The following is a 15,783-nucleotide window of genomic DNA, read 5'->3' as shown; positions in this document are numbered from 1 at the left end:
TAGGCCCTAGGGTGGAACCACTCTTTTGTGTCCCCGAGAGAGAGCATAGATAGGAGAGTTTGACAAGCCGGTCTACATGAAGTTGAATGGGGAAGTTGCGTGTGGGTAGAGTGGTCAATCTGGGTGAGGGTTATAGAAATGGATAAGACTCGGGAGAATATACGTAAAGATAAAGCAAAGGGAGAGGGCCCCGGAGGAAAAGCCAAAGCGAGCTTTGTGATGTGGGGAGTCGACGACGATCAGACGGCCAGTTCGGATAGGAGGTAGGTGTAGGCGTCACGAAAAGATCTCGCTCTCTCTCTCTCTCTCTCTCTCTCTCTCTCTCGCGCTGTGGTGTGAGAATCATAAGCTCTGCAGGTACGAAAGCACACACACACTCTCTCTCTCTCTCTCTCTCTCTCTCTCTCTCTCTGTATGAATACACAAGGAATGAGTGAGTGCAGAGGAAGCTCACTGGGTGATGATGGGACACCACTGAGGAGGAGGAGGAGGAGGAGGAGGAGGATGCTTTTCGCTCGGTTGCAGAGGCAGCTGAGGCCGTGGCTGCCATGGCGCTTCAGGGTGGCCCTCCTGCTGGCCCAGGCCCTGTGGGAGCGCCTCTCCTCCCTCATGCGCTCCGCCATCACCACCCGCGACATCGAGCTCTGGATCTCCTTCACCACCTGACTGACTCTCTCTCTCTCCGCCCCCCCTGTACCTTCGCCTCTCTTCCAAAGCGTCACTGGACTCCTATCATTATGCTGCCTCGTGGAAGTCTACATCCTGCTTTGCTTAGCCCTTTAATATTCTAATAATGAACTTCAATGTATTTCGGCCACATAATTGAAGAAAATGTGCTTTGAGTGCATCTTACTACACAACCCAAAACAACATCTCATCATTCATGCTTCTTGCCCACTATGCTCCCACCCAAAAATATCTCTATGCCATCCCTAAGCCACATCCATCCGCACTCTAGGCACCTATAACACACACACACACACACACACACCCATGTTGTTGTAGGATAGTATTAGAGCTCATATGTATAGTAGCACGAACCTAGCAATGTAATTGTCCAGCTCAAAATGCAGAGGAACTTTGCCATGCCCTCAGAGGAAAGGTACGTCTTTTACTTGCTTTTCATCATATTGGATTTTCACATGGAATTAGTTGTGAAATTCCTAGGCTTCATGTTCCTATTTATGGGTATAGAAATAGGCAACCTCTTCTAAAAGGCTCGCTCAATATGTTTTCATCAACGTGCCCTCAGAGGAAAGGTACGTCTTTTACTTGCTTTTCATCATATTAGATTTTCACATTGTTAAGCAAGGGAATTGGTTGTGAAGTTCCTATTTATGTGTAGAAATAGGCAACCCCTTTTTAAAGGGTCACTCGATATGTTTTCATCAACATGCCCTCATTATAGAGGCACCTATCACCAATGGTGTGGCTCCTTCGACATTCTCATGCAACACGTTATCAAAATTAACACGACATTGTGGCTTTCACATCGATGCTTCAAGTAGCCTCCCAAGTTTGTGACCATGTCCACAAGAGAAAATGACAGTCGCAGGCAGTATCGTCTTCACTCCTGAACTTATCGTGTGGTGATGCGTGACTCTCTTTATTCCCATTAGTAATTGTTTTCTTGCTAAAAAGATAGTGTTATTCTAACCAAGGTACCCCTTTGTGGTTTTGTAGGATTTCAAATTAGGGTCGGGTCATAGGATTGTAGTAGGCACACATGGTAAAAAGTGATAAAACTCTGAGAATGAGGTGCCCAGCACTTCAAATCACACGGTTCAAAGTAGATGATAACCAAATGACACGAACAAGTGATTGGAATGAATTCATAATCAAGTAGATAGCAGTGGAAGCAAACAATGTAATGACAATAAAGGTGATCGAACACACATTAAAGAGATCATGTATTGATCGAAGATGAGAAGTACAATGATAAGAAATATGAATCAAGTCTTCTCTCGCTTCACCACTCTCCGACTCTCACATATAGTCCCTCATACAATGCATTGAGACTAGCTCAATATGTATGGCTGTGAATCTGGCCGACTACTATTTTTCCTGAAAATTGCATATAATTAGTAAATATTGATTTAGTGTAAGTTAGAGTAAGATCTTGATAATCCAAACATCAAGATGTAGATCATGAGTAGAGAACAATTGTGTAGAAGACAACAACTTGATCCAACAGTTGGATTTTTCTATATCTACCCTCCAAGTTGTGTATGTCTTGTAGTACTTCCTGAAAATTAGGGAAAGTAGGTAGCTAAGATTGGAGCACATATAATTTAGCATAGAATGAGAATCTCCTCAATCCCAACGGTGAGAGTATGGAGAGTGATCTTAGAAATTTTTTCTCTTTTTACATCAGCAAATGCTATTGGCAGATTTTGAAGTTATTGGCCTTGGAAGTCTACGTTATTCTAGGAAGCTTAGTAGTTAAGAAAAAATTCAGGGCTGAAAAGTAGGAGTACATCTGAATTTGAAGTTATTGGCCCTGGAAGTTTACTCTATTCTAGGAAGCTTAGTAGTTAAGAAAAAAATAGAGGCTGAAAAGTAGTACTTTTGACCAATCATGTCCATGTATAAAGTAGGATACCTAAAGTGGAATATCTTTATTGAGATGCCTACTATCATGTAATTACTATCTCTTGTTAGTTATGCTTCCATTTAAAGCAATTATGTGCTAGTTAACAATCTCCTACATGCTAGTTAACAGTGCTCTTTACAGTAACCTATATACAAATAAGTCTAGTATTCTTATATGTAGTTTATGCTAGTTAGCATAATTGTATGTACGTTGACTTGTATGCTAATTAGTAGTCGTATGCTAATTCATGTATGTATGCTAATTAGCAGTTACCTATGAATAAGGGACCCCCATGATTTTTAGTTTATAGATAGACGAGTGAATGTTTGATTGATCATTAGTAAGAAGTTTAGAAAATTGGGTGATATTAAGAGAAAACCCTATTTTTAAGATTTTTTGGGTGAATTTTAAGTGAAAATATATAAATTTTTATACAAGGCTATCTTTTGTTGTTTTCAAGCCTAAAACATTATCCCAGTGACAAACAAAACCTCCAAAAAATGGCATTTGGGCTAAAATTCACCCCTAATTTTTACCATGGCTAGCTAGCAATAATTGTCTATATAAGGAGCTACTAGTTAGTAGTTTCTTACATGCGAATTAGCAATTGTTTGTGCGCTAATTAGCATCTGAATTTTATCAAAGAGACCATGAAGCTTAAGGACACACAAAAATAATAAGAATATTACTAAGGAATTTTAGGAAAAAGACATTGTAAAGAGGGAAAAAGTGGCCTAGTACTCCTACGCTGTTTAAACATTGCTACCGTGACATGGGAACAAGAATTTACTAAAGTCATGAGGTGAATAGGTGAGGTGACACTAAATGCATAAAGAAAGTTCCTAGCAACTATGGGTTGTAATCAAAATCCACAAATGGAAGTAAGCCTCAAGTTTTGTGAAAATCTTTAAACCTCTTATGAGATAAAGACTTGTTAAATAAATTTGCAACATGCACTACATTGTGCTAGCACATTTTCAAAGTTAATAGTCTCTACACGGAGACTCTATTTGACATAATGATAATGCATCTCAATGTATTTTATGTGAGTACGCAATAATAGGCTCTCACAACTACCAATGAACTCTCATTCTTAGTGAATATGGTGTTGGAGGATTATGGTGCAATACCCAAGTCAACCATAGGTATTTGAGGAAAACAAGCACTATAGCTATGAAGGATGCTCTATAATCGCTTTCACATGTAGGTGTGGCCATAGTGAGTTGCTTCTTTTTTATCCATGAGATACATGAATCACCAAGATACAAGAAGTAAAGCACTAGTGGATGATGAAGGTGCATCTTGGCCAACCTTGTTTAGATGCCACATGACTTTTCAGGTTTTGGTTAACATGCTACTTTCTTCTAGCAAAAACACACTTAGCCAATTGTATAATATCATAGTCCACTTTTTTATGCTAGAAATTTTATATTAGGGAAAACTCTTATCTATCATGTTAGACACTTACCCCATTTTTCACTAATTTTGGAAGCTTTCTTATAATACCTTTATAGTATGTACTAATTTAGGCATGTATCTAGGAGTGGAGCTATATTAGTGTCTATTCTCTAACTCCTTCACATCCATTGTTGCCCCACTAGGAGGAGCTATATTAGAGTCTATTCTCTCTAACTCCTTCATGTCTAGTGTTGCCCCACTAAGGAGAGAGGAGAGAGCAAAGAGAGAGGACAGTAGAGAGATGAGAGAGAAGAGAGTAAAAAGAGAAAGTAACACGAGTAGAAAGAGGACATAGAAGAGAGAGGAGGGGAGAGAAGAAGAGATTACCTTCAGGATTTACACTCTTGGTTTTTAAAGGCCTAACTAGCTTCTTTTGAACTAGTGCCTGCCATATCTACATCTTCTAATAGGTGAAGTTTGTGCCTTTAAGATTTTCAAGATTAAAAATTACACTACCATTTGAAGAACTGGCCATAATGACAATATACTTACGTAAAATCTAGGAGAATGGGCTGATGTAAATGATTGCAAATCAGCCCCCAAAACTCAACCAAAAAGAAGGCAAAACAAGAGGGAATACCAAAGTATAGAGATGTCTCAGGTAAGTTACTATGTATAAAAAGGTGCATCACGTGAGTTCAAAAGAAGGGAATTTTAAAAAAGATAGTCTTACATAGATATACATTCACAGAAGGAAAAAATTTAAGATACATAAATTTATTCATAAAAGTAGTATCTATATTTCGTGTGTATATTTTTTACATAAGGGTATGATTAATTCATAAAACTAGCTAGGATTTTCTCACCAAAAAGGGGTCTCGAATAATGCCTTCCACTTATGTAGTGATGGAGTTGTCAATTGTAGGCAATGGAACTACTTAGATGTGATGGGAGCCAAGAGTTATAGGCAGGTGCCATTAGAGCTCTTGGAATGTTTATGGAGGTTGCATAAGCAAGGCATCCAAAAGCCTTGGGTATGGACATGTTTAGTGGTATGAGTATTGCAGTTGTGTAGCCAAATGGTGACCACATGAGACCACATGCTCTTCAACACTCCAACATCTCCACAAGTTGATTTGACATGTGTATGAGATGACTCCTAAAAGTTGTACCACATGTAAGTTCCTAACTTCTAAGAATGCAATTGAACGTGGACTGCAATAGTGAGGCAACATCCTTGTATAGATAGAGTTCATAATGGACCTGGAGCTTGATGTGCTACACAGATGAGAGAGAAACCACAATCAAAGGTGAGAGAGACAATCTGATGCTCAACAAACTTCCATGTTTGGAGAGTCAATAGAGTAAACCTACTAGCTGAGGTTCCTTATTTTGTGGGGTTAAAGTTTAGAGAGTTATTGGACTTGTGCAAGTCAATAGCTACTTTTGCAACTTGCATAGGTCAATTGACCTATGTGTGTCTTGGCCCTAATACCCTTTCCATTATTTTATAATTACAACATTCTTTCTCCCTAAATTAAAATGAGATTGAAACAGACGTATTCTCATGCTCCTCTCTCTCTGAAACATGAGTGTGTGCATGTGCACACACATACACACTCTCTTTCTCCCTCCCGTCATACTTGAAGTTTGAATTCACCATGGCATCTCTATCACTCTCCCACTAAACATGCACCAAGTTGCCTAAAGTTTCAAACCTCTATAAAGAACAAAGCTTCAAGTTGCACACTATGATCGTCCTCTCTCTCTCTCTCTCTCTCTCTCTCTCTCTCTCTCTCTCTCTCTCTCTCTCTCTCTCTCTCTCTCTCTCTCTCTCTCTCTCTCTCTCTCTCTCTCCGTGGAGAAACCCTAAACAAACTTTGCTTCATAAAATGTGTGAAATGCTTTCTTGTGTTGAGGATTGCCTCAAAGTTTAGATAAAATTTGACATGTTCTAAAGTTCTTTTTGTTCATTTCAGGTCTAGTTATTCACAGCAAAAGATGCTCCAACCTATCTAGTAGACTGGCACAATATTCCAACATGATATTCTACAAGAAATCCATGTCAGTGAAGACAATTCACCCCTAGGATTTGAAGGGATTATTGTTAAATGTGCCAAAGTTAATGCACTTGCCTATGTAGCAACAACAACACACATACCTTGGCACTGTATTGACAAGTCATCTAATGAAGTAACCTTAGATTTGGTTTAATGTATTCACTTTTTTATTTTGCAACTTCTAAATCTATATTTATGGGTATTTCAATTATTTATGACTCTCCCCACAAGTTGTTGTCAAAGGTGAAAGTACTAAAGTGTCTACGCAACAGCAAACAAAAGTGAGAGTATTGGAAGTTGCACATCTACAAACTTCTATAATCCCTCAAAGGCTCCTCAAAGGTGTTCTTTCTTATCAGCTATGAAATTGTATGTGATGGAGTTGAGGAAGGTAGTGTGCTAGATAAAGTGTGGCAATGAAACTTGGTATGAGATCTTGTATACTTTGTAGTGTGTATATTTGATTGTCTTGATTGTTTTTTCAGTAGTAAGTACAATTTTTGGTGCACCTCTTCATATGTTTAGTAGTGAAGTCAATGGACAGGTTTACACTTTTCTTAATCAATGCAACACAAAGGAAAAGATAGGACAATCTGCTAGACTACTAATAAGTTATCCTTCATCTCCAATTATCTTCAATGCAAATGCCATTTGTTCAATGGATTCTTTAAGCAAGTTTGGAGATCCAAAGATTGTAGCAGCATATGCAATGCTTAAGGCAAGAGAGGGATGGATTTGATACCCATAGCATGTCATGCAATTTTGGTGTAAGTGCATGATCAAATGATTTGAAAATCTAATGGCTTGAAATGAAATGAAGAGGATAGGCCTTTACATCAAACACTTTAGTGACTCATTAAATGTGCTCGGATGGTTCAAGAAAGAAGTAGCTAAGATGAACAAGAGGTCATTCAACTAGCACAACAAGAGATCATTCAAGTATGCCTGGCTGCTGCTAAATAAGCTAAAGGCCAAGTGCGAGCATTTCCATCATTGATATCTCTCTTTGGAAACTTGAAACAATGGAGTACTATTGTGTTGTTATTGATGCCCTTGGTCAACATGACTTCATCAAGCACATGATTATTGGGACCTCTCAGGTTGAGTGTGTAGGCCGTATCATCGACTCAAGTGCTGGGTTTTGAAGCTCCTATTTCTAAAGATGGAAAGACTCGTGAGCATGCCCTCATTTCATTTACCCTGCATGTGACGCAAATAATTGGCCATTGTAATAAGATGAATGCAACAACTTTAAAACACTTAAAATCTCATTATGATGAAATCACTAAGGAGGTGATCTTGGTATGGCTTTGCATATTCTTTTTTCATCTTAGATTTTCAATGTATGGAAGACACTATTTTAAGATTTTTTAAGGCTAGTAAGCATGTAGATATGTTAAGAGACTTTGCAAAAGCATCATATGGTCAATGATTTCAGTGACCCCGTTACTTCTAGTGGATATATGTGAGGCTTGTATCTTTCGAAAGCTGACATGAGCGAAGTTCTCCAAATCTCATACATGGACTACTCATCTTATTGAGTTGGTTCGTTTTGATCTTTGTGGCCTGATGCCCACCACATCTTTTACATGCCATGATTATTTCCTTACATTTATTGATGATTACTCCAATTATGCAGTGGTTTATTTTCTTAAACAGAAATTTGAGGTGTTTACACATTTCAAACACTATTTGCATATGGTGGAATGTCAACTTCCTTACAAACTCAAGGCCATCTGAATTGATAATGGAGGTGAGTATGTCTCCAATGAGTTTGCCGATTTTTTGCCGCACTTTGGGTATCATTCATCAGTTTACTATCTTTTATATAGCTCAAAAAAAGGGCGTGGCTAAACGAAAAAGCCACACCTTAATAAACTCCACTCATGATATGCTTTGAGTTGCCGGTGTTCCCCTCTCTTATTGGGAAGAAGCCATTGCTATGGCATGCTATTTACAAAACCAGTTACCTAGTCACACCCTACAAATGATGGTATGATTCTAAACCTAATATCTTTGACTTGAGGGTTTTTGGCACCTCAAGTTACTCACTAATTCCCTCTGACAAGTGGAATAAAATCTCTTCATAGGCCGAAAGTGTACATTTGTCGGTTATGGGGATCACTTTGGTATAAAAAGTTATCACTTATATAATCCTAACATTCACACTTTTGTATTTAACAGAGATGTTTTATTTTATGAGGACTTGCCATTAACCCTCACTCTTCCCAAGAAAACTCTTCTTTACATGAGGCACCCATTCCAAATCAGCCTCCAAACTATTAAACTACTGAGTGGTGGACTTCCCTAATGGCTGTGACCCCAGCCCTACCTCCAAATCCTCCTCCCGGGGTGGCATTCTCCCAGTGACTGGAAATAATCCTATACCTCTTAGTATTTCCTCCTACACCTATCAGTGCTTTGGCTTGTGTGACGAGGACCTCTAGGTCTCGTGCTGTTGTTCCACGGTTCAAACGTATTCTCCAAACTCCCTCTTCTTTTACAAGCGTTGATTATGCACCAGACTCATTCCCCGCATAACTTACGTGTCTGCCCTTATGGTCACTCTGCCTCTCACCAAGGCGCCTCTTTCTCCTTTGGAGCATCCCTTTAGTGTCGCTGCGGAGGTTTCTTCTTCTTCTTCTTCATCACACGACCAAAAGTTCCAAACCCTCCTATGGCCTCATCACATGAGCCCACTTCTGTTGAATCTCCTGCATCTCATCTTCGTTCAACAGACTCGTCGCTTCCGCAGCGTGGTGGATATCATGGCCCATAACAATAACAGTCGTCGTACAACTGTCCCCACAATAATTTTGTTATATTCTTGACATGTTGTTGATGTATACTACTCTCTCTACCTCCTTTTCCATCATTGCTCTATCGATGTTGGCCACTTACCACAATCACCCCCCCCCCCTTAAGGAGATAGTACTTAGGCTCGGTTTAGACAATGGCGGACAGATGCACGCTTTTTTTGCATTGTGTGTGAATATATCTAACAGCTAGCCATACATATTACAAGTTCTTGCTTGGATTGTTGGTTTATGTGGCAATGTAAAGCTTGCACGATCTTGACAGGGGTTCAAATCTCGTGGTTCCTTTTTATTCCGAAAAAGGTAATGGGCTTTGTCCGGTACATTAAGGTCAGACATGCATATCTTCGCGCGGAAATCATCTTGACGAATCCCTTTTCAACACGTCAGCATCACGAGCCTGCACTTATGTGGCCGTCTGCACAATCGCGGATGGATGCACGCTTTTTTTGTATTGTATGTGAATATATCGAACAGCCGGCCATGCATATTACAAGTTCTTGCTCGGATTGTTGGTTTATGTGGCAATGTAAAGGCCACACGATCTTGGCAAGGGTCCAAATCTCACAGCTCCTTTTTATTCCGAAAAGGTAATGGGCTTTGTCCGCTAGATTAAGCTCGGACATGTATATCCTCACACGGAAATCATCTTGACGAATCCATTTTCAACACGTCAGCATCACGAGCCTGCACTTATGTGGCTGTCCGCACAGTCTGAATCGGGCCTTAGTGCTCACCTACTTGATGGCTTCCTCAAGAATTTGTTTTTGGTATTAATGTCAGCCATTGCATTGCCTTATCCTTGAGGGCTCCTTAAGCTATGTGCTTTCAAGTTCTAGGATTTGACAGCATCTGATGCATTGCCTTCTCAAAGGCTCAACCTTTCCCTTGTTATTATTAATCCTCACTAGTGATTCATCCTTAACCTTTTTTTGGAGGAAGATAATAGGCATTAGAATATTGGTTGATAAGCTAATCATTTGGTTTTTGCATATTAGATGATAGAACTCTTCATCATGCAAGGAGTTTCATTTTACTGTTGAATAGACCATGTTAAATGGAGCACTACGAACTTAGAATAATATCTACAACACTTGACTAGAAAACCTTTTGATGTTGTTTAACTTGATTATATTGCAAGGAAATGCAAGTAGATGAGGGACATTTTTTGGAAACATAAAGGAGCTTATGGTGCATTGAGAAGAAGTTGCTGCAAATATAAGGGTGTTATATTCAATAGGTAAGCTTGCTCAATGCTTTAGCTTTGAAATACTAATATTTTAAGAAAAATGAGTGTACTTATGAGTTGAAGTATTACATTTGTTTAGCCTGTCTTTCTATAAGTTTTTGGCAGCATGCCAAAATTTTAAGGTTTGCTCAATATATGATTTTAGGATGGGGAGACCTAGAAAAGACAAACAACAATTATTACTAGAGCAATGTAGAATCGCCATCCCAAGTTTACATCATGTTGAAAATGAAATTTGAGATAATTGTGTTCTCAATGGAAAAAAATAACGTATGTTCTTAGCTATGTCTCCTCCTAGAAGTTATTGTATCCATGATTGCACTCTATCATCGATGAGGAGGGCAAAAAAGGATTAAGTGTTCAATATGCACTACATAGAACACGTCGAATTCTTTTGGAGAAAAAGGTAGCATGTTCTGCAAAAGGTTGTATCCACACAAGAAACCACTATTATAAAGTACATGTGTGACATGCATTCCAACCTATGCATACAACTCCTTATTGCATATTGTCTTCTATTTCATTGTCTCCTCTTTAGAACAATGTTATTTAAGAACTTATGTTTGTGTGACTCATAATAATTTAAAAAGGTAATTCCAATTATACAATTGAGGGAATATTCAAAATGTGGCTAACTAAAAGATTCTAGATTGAAAGGGTTTCTTGTTACCACACATTTTCTTCCCATGGCAGGTGCTATTTACTCTCCATAAATATGTGTCCCCTCGAGCAATAAAGATTTGTGTGATATTTAAAATCATTTTCCTTTATTTAAGAATTGGTGCTAGTTCTTGAAGTAACAAAACCAACTAGTAATTGTGTTTTAGGGCATGGCAAAGCTTTAAAGAGCCATCCACAAATTATATGAGTAGCTAGTGACTTAATAAGCTTGCAGATAAAAGAAAATATCTATAATATGATCGATCCCATCTTTGTTATCTATGTATTTTGATATGCATGTTACTTATGTGTTTTGTATGGTTGATTCTATCCTCGTTATTGCAAGTTATCTACAAAAAGTATAAACTACTATGATTCAAAGTGTGCTCAGGAGCTTTCGTGACTAGGTGTATATGTGTACCCTTCATACGCATATGCATTGTAAGTAAGAGGTTGTTGATTGGCATACGCTATGTATGTCATAAGGTGCTTCTTCCTTGTCGTGCATTATTTGTATATTCGAGTTTTGGTGTATATGCATGTTGTCTTGTTACTTGTGGGACATGTGGATTGTCATGTGAACTCAGCATATACATGTCATGATACCTCTAACTTGTGATAAGTGTATGTAGGGCTGAAAGGTGCTTGCCAAATAGGCACTTAGTTGTGAATTTGGAAAATGAGTGTCTTTTGGTGGGCATACCACAATCGACTTGGCACTGTGTTGTGAACTCGACATAGAGGTGTCATTTTAACTATGACACCCTCCCTTCTCCATTGGATATGGATGGGCACTTGGTCATCAATTCAGCTAAATAGTGCCTTGGCTTAGATATGGATGAATAAATGATGGACATTTGGTCGCATATTTGGTTGCACAATGTCCTGATGTGTAAGTTAGCTGGTATTTGTTTGATGGAATAGGCATTCAAGTTGTATACTCGACCAAAAAAATATCCTCACACATGTAGTTGTTTAAAAAAGTGGTAATGTTTTTGCATTTTTTATATTCTTGAACTACGACTCAATGTAGTTTATGTAACATTTTCAATGTCTGAATGGTATCATGCAATTGCATAGTTTAATCAAGGTTTACATGCAATACTAGTATAACTTGATATTGATATTACAAAATTATGCTTTTAATCAAATATCACATGTCACAATAATTTATTTGAATTAATCATAAGTGGCAATTATGTTTTTAATTGAAGATCTAATGCAATCTATGTTACATTTTCAATGTTTTTCATATATTGCAATCAAGCATTTTTTTAATATTCTAAAAAATTATTTGTATACATGTGTGTTTTTTACTCTACTATAATCATGTGTCTACAACATCTTGTGAACTATCTAATCCAAGTCTTCATGTTGGAGGTGGCTATCCTTCTCGATCATAGAAGTAAATGTCATGTCTCTGCTAGTCACAATGACTGCTGTGATTATAGGTTTTGTCAAGTTTTTGTCATGTCTATATGCAAGTGCAAGGTTTAAGCCTTCATTGTCATGCTTATATGCTTGCCTTTCTTTATTGTGGATAGTTTGTGATTTACGATGGCCCTCAACGTTGCCAAAGCACTCCGTGTTTGCTTGATAGAGGCCACAGCATCTTGCACTGAACATCAAATATCCCTTGTTAATAGTGATGATGTTGCTTTTGTCATCTTTTGCAATCAGACATGTGCAACCATGCATACAATGTCACAGCAACAAGGGCTTTCACACTTAGTCAGACTGATGTGCTCTGGGATTCATAGAAAAAATTGCATCTTTGTCGCACACTACTTGGAAATGCACCCAAGATGCTAGAAGAACTTAAAGAATTAGCACCAACATCTACATCAAGGGAGAAGCTAGCCTTATGGAACACGAAATGGACAGAGGAGGTGGCATGCTCAAAGAGGGCGAAGGACTTGTCTGTTGCAATTTCTTTGTCAAAGGGTCTTACGACCACCATAGATGCAAGTTCTAGTTTTGGTCCCACTAGGCAGCAAGGTGATTTGTTAAGGGCAAGAACTGCATTACACACATTGAGGAATCACCAATGTGCACCAACAATTGGTGTTTCCTTTGATGCTATCAAGCAAGGGAGAGTTATTGGTCAAGGTGCCTTTGGATAGTGTGTTGAAGCTACCATATAAAATATTAGCTATTTTCCTTCAAATTTAGCATATTGTGCTAAAATGTACAAGGGCTCCAATAATGCCAAACTACAACAATTTCAAGTGGAGCGTGGGATGCTGAAGGTTAATGCATCAATTGGGTGACGCATTGCCTTTACTTTGGAGCCCCCTTGGGTTACAATCTTCCCCTTCTTCAATGGTGGTACACTAAATGATATATTGATGTGGGGTCCTTTTCAAGAATGTAAATATAAAATAATAATCAACCGTTTGCACAAGCCATCAATGGGATTCAAACCTGCTCCTAACATGGTGCCCATGCAGAGGAGATGGACAAAATTGTGGGTGTCATAAAAAATATGCCGAACATTATTCATGCATAAGTAGATGAGATGAAGACCATGCATAATGCCAATGTCATCCATTCAGATTTGCATGCTAACAATATGGTATTGAAATTTACTAGAGATAACACCCCTAGAATCGATATCATAGATTGGGGTTTAATGCTTATTTCTAGTATGACAAGATCACCAGCCCTCAACTGGCAATGTGGGGGGGTAGATGATCCCATGCACATTATAGATGAGTATAGATGGAAAGGAGCATTGGAAAGGAAAAGAAGGCCATGGATTGCACTTGAGATCTACGACCCACTGTGCTAGTCTGCATATGGTAAGGAGTCAAATTTGTATGCAATTGGCTCGCTCATCATCTACCTCATTGAATTTTGGTACTTCGGTCAACGCTTGTGGTTACATAGGGAACCGAGAGATACTCTAGATAAAGAGATCATGCACCTAATAGAGTTCAAGGCAAGGGACTGCATGTTGGCAGATGATAGGGCCATGTGAGTGTCATTTACAGATCTTGATGGCTTTTTGAGGATGAAGTGTGGCATTGATCCTACAAATGCACAAAGATCGCTTGTAGACCTGGGCCATATCCTAGCTCACCCTTTCTAAATAATCCACATCTTGCAATCTCTTCCCATATTTTGTAAAACATCTAGTCTAGTTTTACTAGTCTCTATGACTCGTGGATCCAAAGATGCCTCGAAATAGATCACACTTTTATGTGAAACTCTATAGAATAGACTTGTGGTTTGTAATGTGGAATACAACCTGTAAATTGTAATATATAATACCATCTCATGAGCATCATACTCCATCCCCATGCCATCACGTTGAATGTAAATGCTCCACATGTTGGAGTAATATTTGTATGGATTGCTTCAAGCCATTTGACTCGTATATGAAGTTTACTATTATTAATCACATCTTGATACTTATATTTTCAATCCACAATCATTCCATGATGCTTATTATAATATAATTTATAAAGATAACACTTATAAATATCACATTGTCTCCTTCAATTAAGATATCCTCCCATAACAATCATTTATTGTTGAATGCGGGTTTTACAATTGAATAAGCGATTTTTCATTTGGATTTCATGGAGCTTTTTACAAGATTCAAGTAATCTTTGATAATACTCAAGAAAATCTAGGTTTTCTAAGACTAAGAAAAGATGGATCCGAACCTACATTTGCTCAAAATTCATGAACACATTGAAGGTGATGAGCTCATAGATGGATATTTTGACTTCATCGAGGGAAATTATATTATTAAAAAGTGACAAGAGGAGCAATGAACTCTTAGTGATAATCTTCAATTTTGCATCAAGAGGTGTGCTAGTGGGACGAATGAACCTCACTCTCCAAATAAGCGACAATGTTTAGAACAAGTTGTAGAGGAACAAAATGAAACTTTCAGCAACCTCACTTCAAAGCTAAAAAGTAAATTGTTAAGTCCAAGCACTCTTGAGACTTGGAAACATGAATGCAATAGAATAAGGCTAAAGTTAAAGCAATTAACAATCTCAAGGGATGATAGGTTTGAATTGCATAGCGAATATATCAATGGAGAATCTCAAGTTTGCATTTGGTGTAACGAATGTAACTCATTGTATGGAAAGGGCTCAGTGGAAGGGAAGCATGCCGCATATACTTGTCTATCTAACTTCATGAGAACACACATCATGTAGAATAAACATCATGGTAAAATTTATCTTGTGTTTCGAGGGCTTACAAAAGTGGGTATACAACATACTATAGTTGATCAAGAACTAGATGACAGGAAAGAAATGGGGACTTTAATAGAGAAGTTACATTCTTACATGGAGGAACATGAATGTATTATCTTTTTTCGTTGTTTGAGTTTATATGTGCAGTTCTTTCTATTGAAAAATAGGGTGTGCATTAGATGTGGATTTTTAATATCAAATTCGTTATATAATATAAGTCTACTTTTCATGTAGATTAGGATTTTGATGTCATTGAAGCTACGTTATATGACTTCAAAGACAAAAGCTTTTCTCGTGTAAGGTGCAAGTACGATGACACGTGGCTACATTTGTGTCCTTCAAGGTTTGATCTATATACAATTTTGATAGAACATACAAAATCAATATTGTAGACAAAGGCTTTCTTGAAGGAGGATGAAAAATTCAAGCCTTTAAAGGCTCACAGGATTGCGTGGATGTCCTTGAAAGGGTATAGCACATGATCCAAAACAAACATCTCTTAGCAAGTTCATGGTCTCTACAAAGGCTGAAAATTCAACTTAGAGTGATCCATTGGCCTCATCTCTAAATGACCATGAAGATTATGAAAATTCATGGGTAAGTTTAAACTTGTTATGTTGGGGTTTATGAAGTCACATAATTGAGGTGAGCAAGAAGTGCATAAATGTGAAATATTTATTAGATGATCAATGTAGTGGCAAACTTTGGTTTTCAGAGCCTTTTACCAGGGCAAACCTGAATTATGGAAATACATGCTTTCAAATCAAACAAACAACTCTTGTTGCCAAAAAGC

The 15,783-nt window shown here is 38.0% G+C and overlaps 1 long non-coding RNA gene and 1 pseudogene across 4 annotated transcripts; both read left to right on the top strand.

Annotated features, from left to right (window-relative positions):
* Nucleotides 1-164: 164 nt before the first annotated feature.
* Nucleotides 165-6,245, top strand: LOC148040780 (uncharacterized). 4 transcript variants are annotated; one of them, XR_015688629.1, is made up of 3 exons: nucleotides 315-1,102; nucleotides 1,195-1,259; nucleotides 5,971-6,245. It is a non-coding gene; the product is annotated as an uncharacterized LOC148040780 (long non-coding RNA). The 4 variants fall into 4 exon arrangements; XR_015688644.1 differs by having other exon boundaries at nucleotides 322-1,102; nucleotides 1,346-6,245; XR_015688637.1 differs by having other exon boundaries at nucleotides 165-1,259; nucleotides 1,346-6,245.
* An 8,221-nt stretch (nucleotides 6,246-14,466) lies between these two features.
* LOC148040779 (uncharacterized) lies at nucleotides 14,467-15,533 on the top strand (annotated as a pseudogene).
* The last annotated feature ends 250 nt before the right edge of the window (nucleotides 15,534-15,783 follow it).

The sequence above is a fragment of the Lygodium microphyllum genome, chromosome 1 (assembly GCF_053477565.2).
Source record: "Lygodium microphyllum isolate KBCC chromosome 1, Lygodium_microphyllum_v1.1.10, whole genome shotgun sequence".
In the NCBI taxonomy this organism is placed as follows: Eukaryota; Viridiplantae; Streptophyta; class Polypodiopsida; order Schizaeales; family Lygodiaceae; genus Lygodium; species Lygodium microphyllum.
Note: the sequence above shows the minus strand (reverse complement) of the source record. Positions and strands in the feature narration are given on the sequence as shown.